Genomic DNA, 22,893 nt, shown 5'->3' with positions numbered 1-22,893 from the left:
GCAGTTGTTTAATTAGCTGTAGCCTTGCTGCAAACCTGTTGAAAAGATGATTTTTATAGCTTCCTCAGGGAGTCTGCAGACTGAAACACACCCTGTGCTGTCTCCAAAAGGCACCTTCAACTCCATTTCACTGCAGCTTATCCCTGATAGCAGTTACTTTTAGAAGGACATATAACATCCAGGGAAGTCATCAGTGTGAGAGCACGATACTTGTTGATAGGAAATTATGCACTGCTTTTTTCTGGGATTCATGTCCCAGAATTGACCTGTTTGGAGTTTTTTCCATTTATGGGAGTCTATGTCTGTCAGGCATACAATCAGCTCTCACTTTACATCCAGCCCAAACTTATATGTTAGAGAAATAATCAATCCTCATGTCCTGTGCACTTTTATGCCCTTGTAATTTAATGCATAATTTCCTTCTTCCCTCGAATGCACTGCAGCTCTCTGCTGGTCCTCTGTCACTGTTCAATGCCACCACTGTCACAGAAAATGTTCTTTCTGCTTTGTGAAACACAGAGCATCTGCCTTTTTATTTTCTTTTTTTCCCTTTATCATTCCTGCTGCTTTGCACTTTCACTTTCCTTACAGCTATTGGCAACAATCACACATGAGTCAACAGTCTTTGGCGCATACTCCAGGCCTGCTGTCCAAAGCAAGACAGAGATTCAGAAGAAAAAAATACTTGAACAACAAAAATAGGACATAAACCAGAACAGCTACAGAGAAAGGTAGATAAAAAACAGGCACAGTGACTGAATTAGACTTTTGTCTAAAGGTTATGTATCCAATTTGGCTCCTTGTAAAACTGCTATAAAGCTGCCAGTGATGTCTACATTTGGTTGGTATGTATATTGTGGAGGAGGTCATATCACTTGAATGAATGGTTAAATACTGTCTGGAGATGGCTTGGTCTGCTGCACATAACATTCTGTAAATATGAGACACATGTAGGAAATACTTTGAGGGGAGCATTGTTTGTAAAGATCTATTTATCCCACTATCCACTGTTATTTTCCAAAGAGGCAATTATACTAACTATTCATCAGTCTTCAAAAGACGGCAGGGTACCACAAACTCTCTGTTGTCCTCAGCATCACTGGAAAGACACATACATACATAAACACAGTCGCATCAGAGGTTGCAACATCCGCATGGGCCACGGCACTTCTCAAGTGCTAGATCTTGTGTTAAAAGTGTTAAAGTTAACATTATCTGCTCCTTACATGGCAGTATTTTAAGGTTCCGATAAGAACTTTAATGCATGGATCTAAAAAAATGCAATGTGCTTAACTGTAGAGATTTGGGTATCTTTAGAAAATAATGAGTTTCTGGGAGGTCCTTACTGTTAAAAACTGAGATTGTGCTTCCAAATGATGGGCTCTGGTTAACAATCTTTGAAGTGCTAACGGAACAGTATGCCTTCTAAAAGGAAATTCTTTACTGGTTGAGGACCAAGAGAAATAATTGCTTATCAAATTTACTCTAATGATTGTCACTGTTTCTTTGAAACAAGACCACAATCTGTTCCTAGTGGAAACTGTAGAATCTTCAGGGCAAGAAATGAAAATGGAAATTACTCTAAATATATAAAGCTATCTCCTCTGCAGCTCTTGGAATGACTGTATTCCAGATTGTTTTCTTCTTGTATTGTAGGAGCTAGGAAAAATAAACTACTGGGTTGTATTCTTGCCCTGTGTAGGAAATAAAAGAATAGAGACAATATCCCACATGGCAACAACAAAATGAGAATTTGGCAGGAGAACAGTGATCTCTGTCCATTAACTCTCCATGTCACCCAGCAGCCAAGCAGGGAGAACAGCTAGAAAGTAGCTGCTATTCCATTTGCTACTGCAATATATTGGCCGTGTCTACATTAGCAAGTAATACAGCCCATTGGAAGTGGGTCTGTGAACAGCTGGTGCTCAGGACTCAACATCTTCTGGCATGCATTTGTTAAGTAGTGTGATCTTGTGACTCCAACTTGACAGAGGGTGAGCTCTTCCCTTACAATGTGCAAAGGAAACAAGATTCTCCTTTAAAACAAAAATGCCAACCAAACTAAACAACCATCCTTCCAAAAATGAACTATGAACTCCTGTATTTTCTTTCCAGAGGAAGGAGAAAGTTCATTACTTCTCTTACTAAATTACAAGATGCAAAAGCCCCTAAACATACATGCAAATTCCCGAGTTGTTGGTAACAAAAGCCCCTAACATTCATCGAGTCTTTGGCTCTTAAATTTTTGGTAAAGTAAAAATTCCCTTTTTTAGGGGCATATTTTAGCCCATATTACAGCTTTTCTAAAATGTCCATATATACTACACTTCTCTATTATATATCCCTATGCCCAGAGTGGGCTATATCTTCCTAGAGCCCTTCAGCAAGATATTTTAGCATCAATGAAACTGCTGTGTATAAATTAACAAATTAGATAAAATGACAATTTCAGACTTGCTAGAATGATGCTGTAGTTGTGACAGAAAAGGAAAATTTGCTCTACTACACAGATGGATGAATTTAACTTGTTCTAAGGTTTATAGTGCCCTGAATTTAGTAGAGAAAGGGCTTTATGCTTAACCCAAGTTCTGATTTCATCAATTGGAACAAGGTTTTCTCAACTGCAAGAACTGAGTTTTGTATTAATTTTTGGCTTCGTAAAACATTCCTGCCACACAAACCAGACAATTGTTGCTAAAACTAAGGCAGAAAATACATCGTAATAATTCCATGCAATGGTTATGTTTGAAAGAAGGGGAGGGAAATGTCTTAAATACAATTTTAATATTCATGTCCTCTTCAAGGAGAAACTTTGTGGGTTAGTATAGGTTGTACTACTTAGAACAACTGCAGAAGTCACATAATCAGCCTCAACAATATGTTTACAGATAGCTACTGACACTAGAAGTATTAGGCAATAGTATGTACAAGCATGATGTTTAATGACTACAGTACTTACACCGTCTTGGAAAGAACTACCTTAAACTGAAATAAACAGAGGAGGAGGGCAGTAGCATGCAAGCATATTCAAAGTAGGGTCAAAGAATGCCATGAGCTAAACTAGAATGAAAATGGCACTGCTGAGAAATGGTTGTGGGTTTTTTTTGATAGATTTAAACTCTACTAGCAGCACTTGCATTTGAAAGCATATAGCAGCATTGGTAACAGATCCTAACATCTGCCTATAAGCTCCTGGATGGTTTCTGTAAGTCACCATGTGGCTAGTGCATCAGACATTGTCCTGCTCACCCTAGATGAGCCTGAAGATGAAGACCAAGAGAGGCTCTATAGCAACTCTGAGTTGCACAAGATTTTCCTACTAATAAATTTTCCCATGGCTTTGTCAAGGCAAATCAGTGGTGGCAGCCAGGATGGTGGATATGGAGCAGCTTGAATTGGCCTTGGTAAAACAACCCCTCTCTTTATCGTCTTTCACGTACACACCAATTGCTGATTAGAATCCTGCTCTGCACATTTTGTCTGAGCAGGTAAGATTGCCTCGGTTCTACATTAACACATTAATTTGTAGTGTAATGGTGTAAAAAAATTTATGTGCTTCTACAGTAGTGAGAGGTGTCTATGGAGCACGTGCTGGCACTTCTGTTCTGCTGGGGCAGTGCTTATGCGCAAGAACAAAAAATACCGCTTTCAAAATACCAAGCATGTCAGGAGACTGTCTTTGTACCAACAAGTTTTGTTAATTTTACTGTCAACAGGTTTTAAGCTCACATGTTAAGACTAACAATCCTAGGTATTTCTTTGGTCTCCAGCTCTCACTTCTCATTTGGGTTGTGTTTTTGAGAAGGAACCATCTAAGGAATGTTTTTTCTAACATTTGCCTTTCATCAGCTAGAAAATTTGGCATTTTCCCTCTCATTTCCTTCTCTTTTTTTATTTTTTTTTAATGCAAAAGGGGTAAGCATATCTGTGACAAAACTCTCATTTTAAACCCACCATAGAATATGAACTAAATGCATGAGGTTTTTATTAAACAAGTAACTGATAGTCGTGTTACTTCAACCATATCCTGGCCTGGTTTTATAAGCCTCACAAAGCCCAAATAGCATGGAAGGAAAACCAGCATGGAATATTTTTACCCTGTCTGACCTAAATTTATGTATTTTTTAGTTTTTCCAAGAGAAAGAGAAGTGGAATAACTACTCCCTCTTCTCAGTTTCTTTTCGGCTTTTATATTTGACCTGTGTTCTCAGCTGCTTGCATGAGTCATGGAGAGCTGGAAACAGGACCTCCCCCCCCCCCCCAGTATTATTATAACTGCTTCCTCATGAGGAAGCCTGTCTGTGTTTTGAAGGGTACCACTATACCACTAGAAAGCCACAAAAATCTCCTGAAAACTTCCTGGTGCCAGAAACCTAGCTGGGACCTAATAGAGGAAGTGACAATACCTTAGCTGCACAATCTGATTAGTGGAATGAAAAGCAAGATATTTAAAGATTTCCATATTGCTTTGTCTGGAAATTTATGCCATTGTTCTTTGGCATTTGCAGATATTTCAGACTGCTGTTGACTTAGTGGATTGTTTTGTGTAATGATGGTATGGAGTTTCACTGGTCTAGGCATAATTTGGATTTGATCCTGTGATGTTCCAAGAAACTCTGAAATCCACAGGCTTTTATGAGAACTGGATGTTCAGTGCTTGCCACGCTGATCCACACTACTCTAAGATAACATGTTCATCATTGCCTGTTCCTTCCTATGCAATGTAAGTTATATCCAACCCAAATCTCTGTTATAACTACCTATAATATTGTATTTAGAAACAGGGGAAGCTCACGGCAGAAAACCATTCTTCATTCTGAAATTTCATTTAGAGTAAGTAAGACCCCTCATATTTTGTCTCCTGTCTAGACCGAGCAGAAGATATCAGACAGGTCAGGTATTGGTATCAATTGTGCCTGTCAGCTCTATAGCATCTGTAGGCATTATTATGCCTTATGCTGCCCTGTTTCAGTCATGTTAGCTCAAGCTCATCTGCCTCTAAATAGAGCTTCAGTCCTAAATTCCTGAACGTAAGGTCAGACAAGAAGCTTGTCACACTGAAATTGCATCTCCCCATCAGAGACTATTCCCTTTCTCACTAGACTCTCCTTCCTCTTCTCTACACACATTCTGCTTTTACATGAACTCTGTTTTTTGCTATCATTTCACCATTTGTACAGATCTGACTTCTTATCCTCCAGGCAGCCTTCTCTTCCTGCTCAGTGCAGTTTACTGATCCTCTGGACAATAACAGCCTGACTTTAATCAAGACTATGCAGGAAAAGCTTTTTTTTCTCAGAGAAAGCTTTTAGATGCTACAAGTATTCATGATTCGTTTACCACATTGGGTAATGAAGCAGAGCTAAAAATACCATATGTTCCTTTGACATTGCCCATTCATTACAATAAATGACTGAAATTTCTGTGACTGCAGAACAAAACATGTTTTATGTTTTTGCTTTTAAGTGAAGCTGTGTATAAAGCGCTTTGCCACTTGGAATATCCTCTTAGTGTTTTACATAAGAGGATAACAAAGTTTATTTGGAGAAAGCAGAGAAGCCTGCGGCTTGTTTTCCTCTCATTTTCTTAAATGAATGAGAAGATATCTTAGATTGTGAGATCATGGAAATGTATCTGGCCAAATTTTCTCCGTTATGAAAAGATACAGCAAGGAATATTATTGAGACTGCCCTTTGGAACATCACCTCTTATTGGCAGTTCACTGCACCAGATAAGCAGAAGTCCTTTCAATCATCTTCAAACATCCTATGCAATCTGTGTAAGTCTGTTTCAACAACTGAGATGAGATTATCAAAGAATAAGAAAGAGCTGACACATAGGACCAGATTGTTTGAAGATGTTTATTTTAAGCCGTTTCACATAGTCTCGTTCACTATTTTGGGGGTTTTGAATTCAGAGAAAGATACAATTTTTTTTTTCTGCAGCAATGAAAGCTGTGCAGGCGGATGCTCTTGCTTGCACAAGAAAAGAACTTACAGTATTTTTGAAAGTACTTTAAAATAAAAAGTTAAAAAAAGACCTCAACTAATTTCTTCCTTTCAAGTGTTGAAATGATCTATTGCTATTAATAGAAGATTCTTTCCCTGTGGAAAATTTATTCTTCTATTTAAAGCTGCTGGGGAAAAGCTTGAAAGAAGAAAAAATGATTATTCTGACATCTGGCTGTTGGTATAGCCTTTGAATGATGAGTTCAGACTATGGCTCTAATGTTTATTTGGAAATAAGTCAGGGTAATCGACAAGACACCCTTTCTCCACACAGTTGCATGAAGTACATACTTGCTAGAAGCCCACCCAGCTTGTCCCTTAGTGCTGAGGGAAGCAAATTTGAGGATACTGCATTGACAGCAGTGAAAAACAGGTTTTTCTTCAAGCAGGGAAACAGGCACAGCTAATGAAGCAACAGAACTTCCTCATGCTGCTGAGCAGTGAAGCCTGACCCTGGCCCAACTGGCCCATGATTAGCAGAGCAGGTGTTATTCTGTCCCCATGATCTTCCTGCAGAGGTATGAAAGTGATACTAGCTGCGATGACATTTTGTGTGGGCACAGGACTAGAAATTCCTGTCACAATAAATCAGCAAACAGAATACCTCCCCAGGAGTTTAAGGAGGACATTTTATACTGAATAGCTCATGTCTTGCTTCCAGGCACCTGATCCATTAGGCTTTACTGTTCTGACATGTGCTGGCACTCAGTGACTTCCTTAGCAGGCTGACCACACAGCCCAGGTGCTGTTCCAGTGATTTACTCTGGAGTTACGTGAGTTCTATGTCTTGTGCGTTCCTGGTGGGATCACTCAGAGATCATTTTTGCAAAAAAAAAACAGGGGCATATTACCCAAAACATGTGATTCACAGTAAAACCACCAAAACCAATACAGAATGCTTAAAGCTGAATATAAACCACATCTTATGATTTTGTTCTTTCTTTTGTTTAGTAAGGAAATGGAAACAAGAGATATTTGTAAAATGTACAGTGAAGTATTTTGCTAAAGATTTCTGAGCAACCTAAACAAACCAGGGTGCTTAAATATCACTGTAGCATTTGTATAAGTAGGTGCTCTAAATGAAGCTCTGAGAAGCACAGCCAACTTAGGAGGGTCCTGGATAGGAGTTACGTATTTCTGTGATTTGTGCATGGCACTGAATTAGATACAGCAACTCAGATTCCCTAACAACTTTTCTTCCACAAGGTAGGTTAACCTTAGAAGTTACAGACACTAAGTAGGCCTTGGTTTACAGTCTTCAGCTGGCACCCACTCTGTCTAGTTTTAGGGCATTTAATATCAATGATACAAAGTGCAGATCCAGTAGAAATTCACTCTGCCATGTAAAGCATGTTCAAAAAATGCTGATCAATCAACTTTGCTCCTGCAAGCTTTTTGCTGGATCAGGTAGCATTTGTCTGTGCTACTTGCACTTCATGCCATATCAAGCTTTGTCTGTCTTCCCGCAGTTGGCATCAATCTGGCACAAAAAGCACCGAGCTGGCCTAAACTGTTTCACAGCTCTGGCTGATTTGACAGAAATATGATCATTTGCCCATGCCTGAGCTGAATGAAACCTGCACTGCTGTTAAAAGCCATGGTGCACAGATCTGGTGTTGCCATCAATCTCTTGTACGATGGCAGTGACTGTCAGTGCCAGAAAGCGATGTGAAACTAATGGAACGTTTCTGTCTGCTGCCCCAGCACAGGGGTCTGGATGGCAAGAAGCAAAATGAGACATCACGTGGTGGCTCTTGCCTCTGTACACATCACTTCTGCTCAGTGACCTCAACTTTCAACAGCAACTACGTGCTACATGAACAGCAAGAAGAGTTTTCACGGGGTATGAGCCTGTGCTGGGCAGCTGCATCCAGCAAGGCAGCAGGGTGATGCAGAACAGCTCAATTTTTGGAGCAAAACAGACCATCCTTTTCCTCATGTTTGGTACTGGCTTTGGGCTTTTTGCTTATGCACTACAAACGCATGCATTCTCCACCTTCCCCAGAATCAGTAGGTATTCCGTATGTGTCTGTATTCTACATAATACTTCTATCCAGTATATGTGTATGCATGCAATATTCTACATTATATTACACAATCACATATTGAAAAAATTAAATTATCAGGAAGTCTGCTGGTAATACGGATTTGATTATAAAATAGCTACTTCTCATGTAGGTCAGAGCAAGAGAGGTTTGGGAGTTTGATTTTAGGGTGGCATAGTCAGCATCAGAGATCTTGTAAATCCATCTAAGCTACCTGCCAGATGTGCCCATGCAGAACCCACTGCCGTGTTTGACTAGTTCAGCCATGCTGTTTCCAACCTGTTCTCAGTAATGCACCTGTATGTTGACTTTCAAATAAAATAAGTTAAGGTACAAGTTACACACCTTGAATGTTCATATTTCTAACGCTAAATACAGGGTGAAAGGATTGTAAACAGAGTTGAACTGCAGTTCCCACTGAAGGGCTCTTGAGCTCTCTTTTCCTGGTATTTTTTTCTTTGATTTTTCTTCTTCTGATTTGTGTTTTCTCTTGTTTGTTTGGTTTTTTTCCTCTCCTCTCTTTCTTTTTTTCTTCCCCTGGAGTTGGCAGAAGGGCAAGGGGAGAAGGGCAGTGCACTTACTACTTAGTAAATATTAAAAATTAAAAGCTTTGGCAGTTAAGCATCTCCCAAGCCAAAACTGGCAAAACTAGCTAAAAAACCCCAAATGTTCCTGTTTCAAATTGCTAACTTGTATTTGCTGAACATGTTCCAGGCTAGCTGCAGGGTTTAACTTGTGTTTTGATCATTTAAGAAGGAAAACAACTCTCTAACTCCATGATGCACTTTGGCACTCAGCAAATTCATTTTACCACGGCAACTGTAAAGCCACTTTGAGACATACAAACTCTTCAGTAAAGTGGTCCTTGGCATCTTGTTCTGCAAACTAACCTGGATACTCAATGGTCATTAAAAACATAAAAAAAAAACCCTACTTAGCTTAGTATTATGTATTAGTATCATGTTTTCCAATTGTTGTGTTAATATAAGAGCTGAGTTATACAGATATACACTCAAAAGCTCTACAAAAGAGAAAAGCTAAAATAAAATGTGTGGTGTGACCTATCTCAGGTTGAGGCAGTGCTGGAAGGTGAACCTTCACATCTGAATAGTGGTCCAGCACTCTGCCTTTTAGCTTCTTTAGCTAAATCTTGCAGCCCAGCAAATTCTGACTGCAGTCACAGGCCAAGGAAATTCCACAGAGTTGCCCAGTGGCCTGATGTATCTTATCTTGCTATGAACATGAAAGAATCCAGAAACTGTGAGGTCAGTACTGCCTGGAATGAGTGGAAGCTGAAGGTGCGCAAGTGGATAATGTAGCTGTTGATTTTCTAAACAGACCTGACTGCTGTGGAGAATGACTGCACTGGCAGTCACAGGAAAGTGCTTTCAATGGTTGTAGTGTGTAGCTGTACGTGAAGTGTGTGCGTATTTAGACCTCATTTGATCAGTAGTTGCCACAGTGTATGTATGAATCATGTAATGCCATTATTCTTGGCTAGTTCTGACTACATACATGTAACCTCAGTTACAAAGGAAAAGCCAAGGATTGCCAATATACGCCTTTTTGCAGACTCATTTAATCATCTCTTTGACACCGTGGTGTTAGATTCGGTGCAAACAGAAGGACAACTTCACAGCTCTCACAATTTGCAGAATGAGACCTTGCTATACAAGCATAATTTCTTGCCACGATTTTTCTCTAAATAGATTAATCTTTCTAGAAAATGAGCAGAGGCTAATGAGGGTTGAGCCGCAGATGGGATGGCACCAGTAGCTACTTCATGCAAACACAGCAAAGTAATAGTTTTTAGCATGACATTTAATACGATCAAGCTCTGCTAGGATGCACAGCTATAGGGGAGTTGATTTTAAAGTCAAATATGATGCTGCCTGGCTGTCTTCAGTGGAAATACATGACACATGGTCTATCTCATCTTGCCTTCTTCAATTTAATCACACTTTTAATGAGCAGAAACATAAAAAGTAAACAGTTTGTTTCTCCTCTACAATAACACCAATTTTCTTACTACACTCTTTACTCTGAATAACTAGAGTTCATTTTTAGACCCCTGTTCAATATTTCATTTGAAGAACTTCACAAGCATCTTCCAAGCATTGTTTTGGACCTTTAGCAATGTTCACTTGTGTACTGATAAGCAATGCAAATTTCCTGGGATTTTCTCCTCTCTCAAACAGGTCTCTGTCATGCAGGGCAGGGGGAAGGTCTGTTTCTTGGTTTGCTGGTGAATCCAGCTCCATTCCCAGTTGAGAGAAAAGCAAGAGCTATGTCTACAAGAACACAATTGCATTGTGGGTCATTTATATATTACCCCCTCATTTACAGAAGGTCCCTAAAATCCAAACGTTATTCAGGGATGTGTTGCCCTCTATTATGAATTCTGAATACTGAATAATGAACTACTCCAAAAAAAAGGTAGCCCGGTGGGAGAAGCTTCAGACTGTGTTTCAGTACTTATGGAATGACAGATACATGTTTGCATCTTGCTATATGTGCAAATGACAGTTAACTTCAGTTACTTCAGTGCATTCATAATGGCATTTGGTAAGTTGCCATTCTACTGAATGCATGCAGTAATATAATACAGTGTGTCTTTTGGCATAAATTGCTTCTGAATAATCACAGAAATGCATATTCACAGTAAACATCTGATTAAGGAAGGCCAAACCCAATTTCTTTGCCTCAACCTATTTAAAATCATGAGTCAGAGATCCAGAATACCAAGATTGATTACCTGATGGATTGACTTTGGCTTTTGTTTTGCCATCAAGGGCTCTCTAGCCTAATGGCTGCCTCCTCATTCCTTGTCTGCAGCCAGGAAGATTTAAAAAAGGTTCAGCTTTCTGCATGAAAACTGAAGATTTTTTTGCAACTTCCTGGTTCTATAATTTTATAATCCCCAGTTCCAAATGTGATGCTCACTATAGTGACAGTTGACAGCTCTGCAGATCCAAAGGCTTTTAACCTATGCCATCAGTTCATTTAAGACAGCAAAATCTGTCTTAAGACACCAAAATCTGGAGAAAATATTTGGGACAAAATTTCTCAGTGACACCTTTGAGTTGAAGAGTATCCTTAGCCTCCACCGCCAGAAAAACTCTGATTCATATTTCTATTATGAAACCATTTGTTTCAACTTCCTTCAGTTTCTCAAAGTATGAAATGCTGAATGTTTCCTTCAAATGGAAAATTCTAAAATAGTTTTTCAGAACTGCCAGCCTAGTAAAATATCAGTTATTCACACAGCTCCAAGGATCTCTGGGCTTGCAGATTGTTGCACTGCTGTCTCATTTTATACATTATAATTAGGTTTCACTTTGCAAATCTCCCTGGAGTACGGCATTTATCTCTTTCCAGATGATTGTTAAATGCTGTATTGAAAGGGAATTATCACCTATCTTCCATCTTCCTGAGAGGAACATGAAAAACAGGGAAAAGTTGTCATTATCTGAGGTAATGGGAAAGCTGAGAGGCTCCTTCTGTTTTTCTCCACTTTGGGCAGCTGTTTGTAGCAGTGCAGGTGGTACATGCCAGGTACAGCTTACAAAGGGCACCAGGCCAGTGCCATGCAAATAGGCCCAGTTCTTGTTCTCTGGCACTGAAAATAAGGAGAAGACTTGTGGCTTGGTGACATAGGGACAGAAAGAGTCCCTTGCCTCTATTACCATTGAGTGAAAATCAGAAATTTGCATTCTTGAAGTTTCTAATACTTCAGATCTGTTCATCTTCCAAAGTGCTGCCTAGGTGCTATGCTTGGTGCTTGTGCCTGGATAATCTTGCAACAATCTGAGATCTACTTTTAGGTAAAAATAGAGTGCTGTAAAAATAACGTTAAAGTCTACTAGTTCAGTTTTCTGTGAGTGACAGAGCTTATTTCTTCTGAAGAGTCATTAATAGATTTTGCAAATAGACAATAAAAATTAATTAATTTTCTGGCCCACGTGGTTATTCCGAAGAGGTTGGTAAAGTGAGTCATAAAGGCTCAGTAACCCATGGTTTCGTTTAAGTTACATGACTTCTAAGAAAATCTGAGGATTTTCTGGGGAGGGAGGTAAACTTTCTGTAGAAAGAATGAAAGAACAGGGATCTGAAGGACTTTGGAGCACAAAATGTGTGGAGAAAGCTGGCACAAGCAGCCCCATGGGAAGACGGGATGGCAGTGACCTATGCTTTGTATGAATGAATTGTGTCCTTTGTTTTAGTTTTAAAGTAATAGCTAGCAGCAGAGTTATAAATCACAGACTTATAGAATGGTTCAAGTTGGAAAGGACCTGAAAGCCATCCAGTTCCAACCCCCTGCCATGGGCAGGGGCACCTTACGCTAAACCATGTCACCCAAGGCTCTGTCCAACCTGGTCTTGAACACTGCCAGGGATGGAGCATTTACCATTTCTTCGGGCAACCTCTGCCAGTGCCCCACCACCCCCACAGTAAAGAACTTCCTCCTCATATCTAACCTGAACTTCTCCTGTTCAAGTTTTAAACCCATTTCCCCTTGTCCTATCACTACAGTCAGATTAACCAGAAGCAGAAGGCTGAGAGGAGGCTGGCTGCATTAAATATTACAAGAAACTGTCAGATTAGTCACATGTGGCAATTTCTGCTTCAACCACTGCATAATGGGAGAACCTGAGCATTTGTTGTACAATTAACAAGTCATGGGATGTTTAAACAAATCATTGCTTTCATCAGGTCAAGTTTCTACCATTTCATTACATTTGAAATTGACTCTGATTTTATATTGTAGGCCTATGTATTCCCTGAAATATATTTGTTTGTATACGTGAAGCATTAAAAATCTATTCCATTAACAGGTATTCTTTAACTAGGTCTCTAGAGTTCTGTAAAACTGAATTATGCTGCATTTTCTAGTATCATTTTAATTTTGCATGTTCTAGATAAAAAACAGTTTCCTTTAAAAATCATTGCCCTCTTCTCTGTAATGGCGACAAAAGGGGACAGGATATTGAAAAGTTCCTCATCAGCATAAATAAGTTAAAATCACCACTTCATAGAAGCCAAGAGGAACGAAGCTCCTAGTAAATGTTTTAAAAGGAAGCTAGAAGCAGAAATGACCAAAATGAAGCTCCCCAGTCTAAATATATTAGCAACTCTCTTCACTTGTATTTTTAAAATGTCAGATAATCTATTAAACCTGAAACATCTGTGAAGGTAATGTGGTTGGAGAAGGGATGGTGACACGATGTGTTTAAATACTGGGAGATAGCATTTGCAGTTCCTAATTTGCAGGTTAAAATTCAGCTTCCTATCCATAAAAGCTAGTCTCATATCTCTATCATGACTGTCTCTACTCATGTTCCTCCTCTCTTTGTCATCTTCTTCTATGCTTGCTGATGATGCCTCATTTTGAAGGGATTTCAAAGGCTTAACAGCAATTTCACAGCAGTAATCCTGTGTCATCCAGCAAGGGAGAGCTGTGTGCACTATTTATATACTCGTACAGTTCTACTTGCTGCATAATAGCAAATTCATGTTTAATTAGATATTTTTGTTCTTTCATTATGAGCTTGCATGCATAATTGTCATAACTGTGCCCATGGGGTAGATTCACAGCTGTATTATATATAAACTGGCCTGACACATCTGCATGTACAGCTTCTCTGTAAACTGGGAGCTGGATATATAAGAGCAAGTACATTACAGACAGCCTGAATAGATATAGTAAAGCACCACATGCACCTCCACTGCAGAAGGGAGAGCATGAATTCCTCTGATCTGGCCCCATTAGGAGCTAAGGGACCCTGAGTAATATAATGCAAGTAAGAGCCCCGGGCAAGTGCAAAGCAAAGAAGCAAAGAGGTGCTTCCAAGAGCTGCTGTGGCACAAGGTACATTGATTCCCTTTCTCAGAGCTTAGTGGTTCTGCATTGCATAAGAGGCAGACAGGACGTGGTGAAACTGCCCTGACCTTCCAGCAACTTATCCTAGAATATACCAGCAGTGTAGCTCCCCCAGCTTGTGTGGCTTAGTCATGACCAGTTGGGAATAGCTCATGAGGGTGGGGAATGACTATGGTGATGACTTCACAAGCAATGGGCCTCCCTAGGCAGCATGGCTATCGAAAGAGCAGTGTTAACAGCCAAAGAGAGCCCGTGGGAGGACAAATCTGTAATTCAGGCTGCTGAAATCGTACGTGCAGGGACACCTGTGTAGACTGCTCTACCCGGTCACCTGTCCTACCTGGTAATGTCAGGCTGTTCTCAGCTGATGTGCTGATGTCTACCAATATCTATGTTATTTCCCTAATAAGATAATGAACCAGTTTTCTCTTTGCTGGATGCTGTTGTACTATAAGTTTTGTGTTGTTCATTTGGCTTTTGATAAGCAAAAGCTCTCTGACAAAGTTAATTGTCATTCAGCATATTCTGGGCTGGAAGCTGCTTTGTTTATGATGGTCCCCAATGACAGCTTGGAGCACCCTCACCCAGGCTGGTTGTTCTGCCTACCAGGTGAAATGATTCTAACCAGCTCCTCATTCACACTTCCCTTCCTTGTCTCTTCAAAAATGCATTATTTATTTGTGATGACATACAGTAACACAGTTGCTAAATGCTTAGCAAACATAATTACGGTGTTGCTATGACTGAGAGTAGTTCATTGCAGAACTAGCTTTGGTGGATATATCAGGAAAAAATGTTGCTAAGGGGCAGCTCACTTGTTTTTCAGCAAATCCTTATCAGGAGACATTAGTTATTCCTCCAACACACCCAGTGTTCCCAGCTCAGGATTCTACCCCAAGATTTATGGCATTTGCAATTCAGTGTGTGTAGGGGAGGGGGGTTCAGTTATCCATACATTGGACACTATTTGCACTTCTTGCCTCAGTTTTCATAAAGACCACCTGTGTGTTTAGACCAAGATATTCCAAACCTAGGAGTACTGTTGATTTGTATTTTTTTAGTGCAGTCCTGCCACTGACTTGTCTGGTGGCCTTGATCAACCCATTTTCTCCCTCTGGGCTTCATTTATCTTTTTTGAGTAAAAGAGATGCAAGTAATTTAATTCACTGTGAAAGGTATGACTGTCCTTTGCAATGTCCATTTGATTCGTCAGATAATGGATTGATGTCTGTGTAAAAGAGAGGACATTCCTGGCAATTGCTTTGGCAGGAGGATGCCTTCCCTGCGACAGGAGCTATTCAGCATTGTTTTAGGCAAAGAGTTGTGCACTGCTAGTGAGCAGGAAATGGGACAGATGCACAGAGTTTCTAAGGTGATGCTGTTCTCATTTGGGCAAGCTTTAATTTTGAATGCCAACATACTCCCTACAGTATCCTCTTAACTTTCCCATTGCTGTCCATGGTATTTTCGGACAGCTTTATCCTGAGTTAGCCATGTATTTCACCTGGGTTTCAAACATACTATCTTTTTACCAACTCATAGGCAACTTGTAGGCTTCTTGGACTAATTTAGGGTTTCCTTTTTTCCTAATCACCGCATTTTTATGTAGTCCCCTTTCTAGAAGCAAAGTACCCATATGCACTGTGCCTTCTGTCCCCCACAGTTGTATTTTGGCTGTTACCCACTTAAACCCTTTTGAACTGAGGGCTGAGCAGAATAGTGTCTTTTTTTGGTGGGTTCTGGGGTTAGCTGTTTGATGAAGCAGTCATTTACTGCATCTAACATTATTTATCCCTATGACTTGTACTGAAGAGGCAGTGATCCAGGCTGTATTAGGGCAGTTAATACTTGTCTGTAATTTACAGTTTTTCCTTAAAATTTCATCTCCTCAAGTCTTACAAGTTGCTTTCAGTGAAAACTGACATTTCTAGAGTCACATTTAAGTCTATTTTACTTGCTTGACATATTTTTTTCACTGAGATGGTTATGCAAATATTAACAACCTCTGAAAACCAGAACAAACCACACAGGAGAAACACTGCCTTAACCTGGTCCCCGAAGAGCCATTTGGAGCAAACGCCTGTGTGCATAATACAGTTCTTTCTAATTAGCATCTCTGGCAATAAGCCACTTGGGTATATTTGATATGCTTTTATCTTAAGATTAAATTTACATTTGCTGCTAGGTAGCTCTGACATCTTCATTCTTGTTTTAGATCTCTGACTTAATGTGATGATTGTGTGATCACTACTCACAGCAAAGCAGCCCTTATTGGTATATGGCTCAAGATTATCTACAGTGATGGGACCTGTGATCATGCCAATAATGAATAACATTTTTATAAACTAGCCTCTTAGAATTCAAGACTGATTTCTGTAAAAGCTGCAGATCTGCAACTTGCTGTAGAAACTACCAAGAAAATAACTGATAAATTATTGTCTTTCTGAAGAGATGGCAATTTAAATACTCAGGAAGGCATCAGTCAAACTTTACAAGACAGACTGAGGCATAGATTTTAATGATTTTTCCAAAGTTTTGAAGAATTGGCTATAGAATAGATCCTTTTCTTAGCCCAGTGTCGTAACCACAAAACTTTCCTACCACAGAGAACTAAGCACTTTTAAAAATACTTTTTCAAGGGCAGATTGACCATCAGTGTTATAAATTGTTACAGGTCTTATGAAATCAGTTTATTAGTGATTTTATCTATTGAGCATCTGCCACAGGACTCACCAGTAAAAAACAAGGAAAAAAAAATACATCAAATGGAAGTGCATTCATAAACATTAGAAATACACAATAACAGGATTTCTTGTGCCATGAAAAAATCCATAATTTTCAAATTTTTTAAGGTAAAATAAAACCTTCTTGTTTAATTCTTGGAAAAAAATGAGGAAATTTTCCCAGGTCATAGTAGGAACTTTTGTCTAAATCAGATCAGTCAGTCATCTAATTCAGTTAATGCATTTTCACTATTAGGTTCCTTACCAGCTGCTTCAGTGAAAAGTGAGTCTTTATTCAGAAGTGCAAAAGAGGATGTAAAATGTCAAACCATTGCAGAGTTACCTCTCTCAGACATCTCTTGTGGAGATTAGAAATAGCAAAGGCAAACTGCAATAATAAGGTAAAGTGACTGCTGCAAATCAAAGAGCAATCTAATCCAGTTTGCCACATGGGCCTTCAGGATTTTCATACCTCCTGTACTTAATTAGATTTCAGATTATGTCCGTTCACTCAGAAAAATGTTTCCACTTCCCCAGGTTAGTAGATTTCTTCCTCCAAACAGCTGTGTACTCCATTCTCTTTACCACAAGTGCCTGTTAAGCGTTCAGGTCAAAACCACAGACCAGGAAAAAGCTGCTAACACAAAATTGAAAGTCTTCTCCCCACTCTCAGCTGAGATTTGTTCACCTCTAACACCACAAGGACAGTGAGGAGAAGTGTTCCAGTCACTCAAGTCTGAAGTTGTATTGGGCAATTGTCTCTGTGACAAGACCACACCGAAGTAAATAGTATGATGTTAGCCGTATGAAGTCTACTATAAACCAGCTCCTTTTCAACCCTCTAAAACCTACGTAAATCACATTCTGTTAACTCGGGGTTGCTTTATAATTGCTAAATAGTGGTGGATTGCCAGCAGAACAAGGGGTTGGTGGTGGACAAAATATTTCCACACATTTGAGATCCATAAATTAATCAAGTATAATTTATCAATTCGTAATATCAATAATAATATAGCAGTCATAGCATGCACTTGTGTATAACATTTCATGCTTGCAACATAGCCACTATAGATTTTTTACAGGTATGAAGATTGGTGCTATTAGGAATTACACATCATAGATTCAATCTATTGACTAACACTCTATATCTAATGGTAAAACCCATATTGTTCATTTAAAGGGAGATTAAAATATTTTATCTAGGTTTACTTGAAAAAGCTGTTATCCCCAAAAGGCACTGAGAGTCTCCTTAACCCTTTAATATGTAAATTTAGTTCTTTTTTAAAGACAAATAAATAAGATGGGTTATTTCAGTGCTACGCCTCACAACATTGCCTCAGAAACCATTCAGTGAACAAAAATTTAGGACAAGCAGCTGAGTGCAGATGATGAACTACATGTGGGAATGGAAACAAATAGGTAAAGGCAGAACAGCTTCTTAATCAGCTTTGCCTTCGAAGCGCATGTGCTAAAACTTTGTCTCAGTCTTGGATTTAAGAGGAGAAAAATTGTGCCTGGGAATGGTGAAGTGTAGGATTAGAAGTAAGAAAGAAAGATCTGGAGCCAAAATTTCAATAGAGACAAAACTCAGCTGGAGAGATTTAAAAGGAAAGAAAAAAAGTTAAACTCAAAGCACGATTTTGCCCAGAGCTTCAAACGGAATCCAGGATTTTGGACCACTGCTTTTCTGTTGGAAAACACTGATGGGTGGTGGTAAAAGTTTTACATTCATCCCTATCTGCTGGTTCAGTTCAGTTATGCTGTTGTTCTCTGAAGTAGTTCTACTGGCTGAAATGCTGCTGCTGAAACAGTGATGTTGATCTGTGTGGCAAAAGGTCTGGGGCTGGCTTATATTCTGAAGTCTTTTCTAGAACACACACATGCACACCATTGGCTCCGTCATCTTAATGTGATATTCTATAGTCATTCACTGAGAAACTGTATGATGGCTTTGCTGCAAAAGTTGTGAATGGATCAGGGAAATGTGGGAAAAAGTAGATAGAGAAGAGGCCTTGGAAAAGTGGGGTTTCTCCTTGCCCCTGCCAGATTGCTCATGGGGGAATGGAATAAGTCATTTAAACAGGGCGCTCATCTTTAAACTACAGTTGATGTGCAAATCGTCAGATAGACAAATATCCACAACAGAATTTAGTAGACATTATTTTCTAAGCATATAAAATGCTGCCTTGTTTAATGGTTCTGGAAGATGATAGTACACATGTCTCAAGTGAGGCAGTCAAAATTAGTCATTTTAAACCTCTCTCTGATGCTCTGCACACCCATTAACTATGTAAGGTGGACACACCAGCCCCACACTGCTCAGAGCTTTTGTAGAGCAGGTACTGTAGTGATAGGCACTAGATAAAAGCTGCTGAATATATTAATACTTCTGCCTTCATAGATTACTGGGGAAAAATGTGTGTGAACATGCATTTCAAGGCTGCATCATAAAGCATATGCACAAGGAGCCAAATGAAGGTTGCATAGGCAACCAGAATTCTGGCATTTCCTTACTTTTTAGTGTTTGCCTTTAAAATCTTAATGTGCTCTTAATATAGTGGCTTACCAGTATAGAACATGTAATTATCTGAAACTACATATATGTTTCCTCAGTATCTGGAGAGCATTTTGTTTTGTGCTTTAAAAGGATCCTGAAGAAGAATGGTTATTTAACTAAAACATCTTTGGCTTTCTTTTCACTTTGCTTTTGTGTGGAAGCCACAGAACAGCTTTTCACTGTGTCAGATGAATAATGTGTAGGAAGAGTGAGAGAGGAAGGGAATTGTTGAATTTATTTTAAAGTATGCGAATTTAATTTCACCAGGCACGAGAAACCTCCCTCTGAACACTTCAAAATGTTGATTTACACATTAGTGAAAAAGTTCCTCTTTTGTAAAATTGTACGTTGCTTTTCAACTGTTTGGGTTGTTTGGGGTTGGCTTTTTCTTCTGTTATAGGTTGACAATGAATATACATCAATATCTTAAGCACTAGGTAGCATAAAAACATGTGGCATCTTCAAACTATACAGCAAAATGCAGCCATAGTCATTCTGGACAACTGTTAGATTACCTGAGCAGATCTAAAGGTTTCATAGAAATAAACTTTCTTACACTGTTGGCTTTTTTAGAGAAACTCTTTTTCTGAGCAGTGGCAGGAGGAAAGAGACCAGATGCCCAAATCATGTCTCAAATAAAAGCACTGGGACACTTGCAGTGGAAAACATTCCCTCTTCCCTGCTCCAGCCCCACCTTCTCCATAACATAACTGTGACATAAATCCCTCTCTCTACTGAAAAAGCAGATATATCAGTATTGAAATGAAGCCTGTGTAACAGACAGTTATGAAATTAATCTGCCACCATCACCGATTCCTAGTTTTGGAGGAATACCTTCACGGTTATGAAATGTGTGATTTGCGAGCACCAAGTATGAAAGAACAATCCTACTTTTTCAGCTAAAATATAGCCAGTGGAATTTTTTTCCTATATTCCTAATGATCACAGAGAGAACACATTCTGGCATATTGTATCACAAGCAAAATATCATAGGACTCCTAATTTCTTCATGTTAAAAACTAGCTGTACAGCCTCCATATGGAATCTGAGAAATACCTCAAAAATCCCCAAAGCTTTAGGGTAAATAATATTCCTAACATTATAATAAATAAAGATAATAACTCACCTCAGTTAAAACTCCAAGTAAATACGATAGATCAGTTTAACAAAATAAGGCATCAGTAGCAGGAAGTATTTATCCATTTCTCTATTCATGTCTTCTATTCCTTGCTACTTACCCCTGAGTGCTGCTGTTGGTCGGTGCACACAGACTGCAGCAGCTCAGTCTGAGGAAGAAAACAGTTATTTCCTTTCAGCTTCTGTTACTGCTCTCCCTTGAAACTCCTTCACTTTTTTCTTTTCAAGCTGCATAGGAATACAAGGATGGACCCTTTGGGCTCTATCCAGGTCTGTTTGTATTATGTAAAACAGATGAATGCATTTCCTATTTTAACCATGAAAATCATATCTTCACTGACAGGCGCCTGGATCATTAATAGTATCTGTATGCAACTGTGAAAACCCACGTAATGCTCAGAATTGGACTCAGTTTTCTAAATGAAGAACCAGATGAATATCTGCAAATCAACTTCTCTCTGTGGCAAAGGTTTCTTTTTTTTTTTTTTTCCTACCCTGTAGAAGAAAATTCCAATACAGGTTTTTAATTGGAAATGTTGGAGGAGACCTCTAGACACCAGAAACAAATACACTGGAGATGTTTTGCTCATTAAAGTGCCTCTAACCCCACTGTAACTTTCGGTCAGCTACCACATCAAACCTGTGATTCCTTTTTCCCAAGACAATTTTGTCTTCTAGCACTGTCAGCAAACTGCTTCAGCACTGGTTGAAAAGGTTCCAGCTTAAATTACAGTAATGAAAGCCTGTTCTGGGCTTTTCCCTTACTATTTTTTTCCTAGAATATTCAGATTTCATATTATTCCCCACCCAGTCTTAACCATACTTCCCAGAACACAGGAAAAGTCTTTTCTTCCTGCAGTGCTAAATGTCTTCATTAGGGAAACTTAACACTGAAGTGTTTTAGAAAGGCAGATGCTCTAGATTTAAAAGAAACGAGAGGACTCTCTGTGAACAGCTGCATTGCTGTCAGCTTCAAGCAAGCCATATTTCACAATGGTTTTGTACATTATTTTGTCACAGGGAACATATTATTACCATCTAAATTTAAAAACACTGGCTTTCTTGCATGAAGGCAAAAGCAGACAAAACCACAGTGACTGCTCTGTTCAAGTATTCTATGCCAATGGTGCAGGAAATAAGATCGAAGTGAAAACCAATTCTTGTTTTGGAAGGTCTTTCAGGTGTCTGTACAGAGTTGGCCAAAAGCACAGGTACAGGAATTCTTGTACTCTTTCAAATTGATCACTAGTCATAGTTCTTTGTTGGAATCTCATTCTACAGCTGCTTCAGCATTTTGTTGGCTGCTCAGAAATATATTTTCCCTGCTAAGAAGCAGTATTATTTTGCATCTGTAGTAGATTGAAATGTCGGACATTAAACTCATATTCCAAAGTTCTAATTTTTCAGTTCTAAAGGGAAATATTTTTTAAATAACTGAGCACTGTCTGCTTCTGTAGGTCATATAATTCTTGAAATAGTGTTGCGACAAACAGTTCCACTTCAGAGCATTGAGAATACCTCTTGCTCTTCAAAATGTTAGCGAACTTCCAAAATCCAAGAAGAAAATCTAAACAAATTTTCAGAAAGATCTTATGAATTTAAACTACATCGCAGTCTTTTTTTGCCCCATGAAATATACATTAACAGGGTTTTTTTTTTCTTATTGAGTCTTCTTATGCATCTTGTACAACTGCCCACATTTATTTTCCAGCATAGTCTAGTCAGTGACTGAATGACCCACTGCAACTCAGGCAAACTGCTAGTTTTGATAAAAGTGCACTAAGCACATGGATAATAGAAGATTGATTTATTTTAATTCAATGAACATATGTTAAACAGAGGCATAGACTTTCAGTCATACACAAGACTTCAATGGACAGCCTGTTACTCCCTGAGGAATACTTTAGGGAACAAGTTGAATGAGGTACTGTTTCAATGACTATTAACATCACTGGGAGTCTTCTAATTAGTGTCAATGGCATAATGTAGGTCAAAATTTTTCTATCCATATATATACCGTATATATATATATATACACACCATACATATATATATATATACATCTGTTCTAGCTAAGGATTTCTTACATTTTCTGAGTATTATTTTTTCATTTCAGAATCATCTGATTCTCTTCTAAAACCCAGAAATCTGGGAACTTTACTTTTTGATGACTGTGAATGTTATTACATCTGTAAAGTGACAAAAGATTAAATATCTTAGAGAATGAAATGCAATGACAAGCTGAAAAAAAAAAATTTTTTTTCAGTATTTAGTAGAAGTTTTCTAGTGAGTGTATCCTGTCCCATCAATCAGTATCTGGCCATTAATCTAATTGTTATTCAATAAGTTCTTCCTATTATAATCTCTCAGGCATGTGCTGCAAAGTCTAATGATCTGTCTGTGTTGTGTCATAACAGAAAGAAGGATCTTGAGTCATTTTGTAAGTCTCTTCAGCTTGTTACTGGAAATGCTGGCCTTTCTCTGAATGATTCCTCAATAGAGGAATGTTAAAATTGGGCAGATAAATACAGCGAAGTAGGGA

At 38.8% G+C, this 22,893-nt stretch overlaps 1 protein-coding gene and 1 long non-coding RNA gene across 5 annotated transcripts in view; one reads left to right on the top strand and one right to left on the bottom strand.

Moving 5' to 3' along the window:
- PHACTR3 (phosphatase and actin regulator 3) overlaps nucleotides 1–22,893 on the bottom strand; it is a 107,381-nt gene that overhangs the window by 56,681 nt on the left and 27,807 nt on the right. The window contains exon 1 of one of the 4 annotated variants that reach the window (XM_057406378.1): nucleotides 20,453–20,595. The exons of 2 other annotated variants lie outside the window; for them this stretch is intronic. The gene's annotated coding sequence lies outside the window, so the exon portion shown is untranslated. Of the gene's footprint in view, nucleotides 1–20,340; nucleotides 20,596–22,893 lie in introns of those variants that run through there. One more of the 4 variants, XM_057406379.1, reaches the window with a different exon arrangement.
- On the top strand, nucleotides 3,355–20,943 carry LOC130597659 (uncharacterized). Its single transcript, XR_008971840.1, has 2 exons — nucleotides 3,355–3,488; nucleotides 20,695–20,943. It is a non-coding gene; the product is annotated as an uncharacterized LOC130597659 (long non-coding RNA).

Source organism: Pezoporus wallicus, unplaced genomic scaffold, assembly GCF_028554395.1.
Source record: "Pezoporus wallicus isolate ANWC-B61680 ecotype Strahan unplaced genomic scaffold, APGP_CSIRO_Pwel_v1 contig_6783, whole genome shotgun sequence".
Classification (NCBI taxonomy): Eukaryota; Metazoa; Chordata; class Aves; order Psittaciformes; family Psittacidae; genus Pezoporus; species Pezoporus wallicus.
The sequence above is the reverse complement of the archived record's forward strand: the minus strand, read 5'-3'. Positions and strand labels throughout refer to the sequence as shown.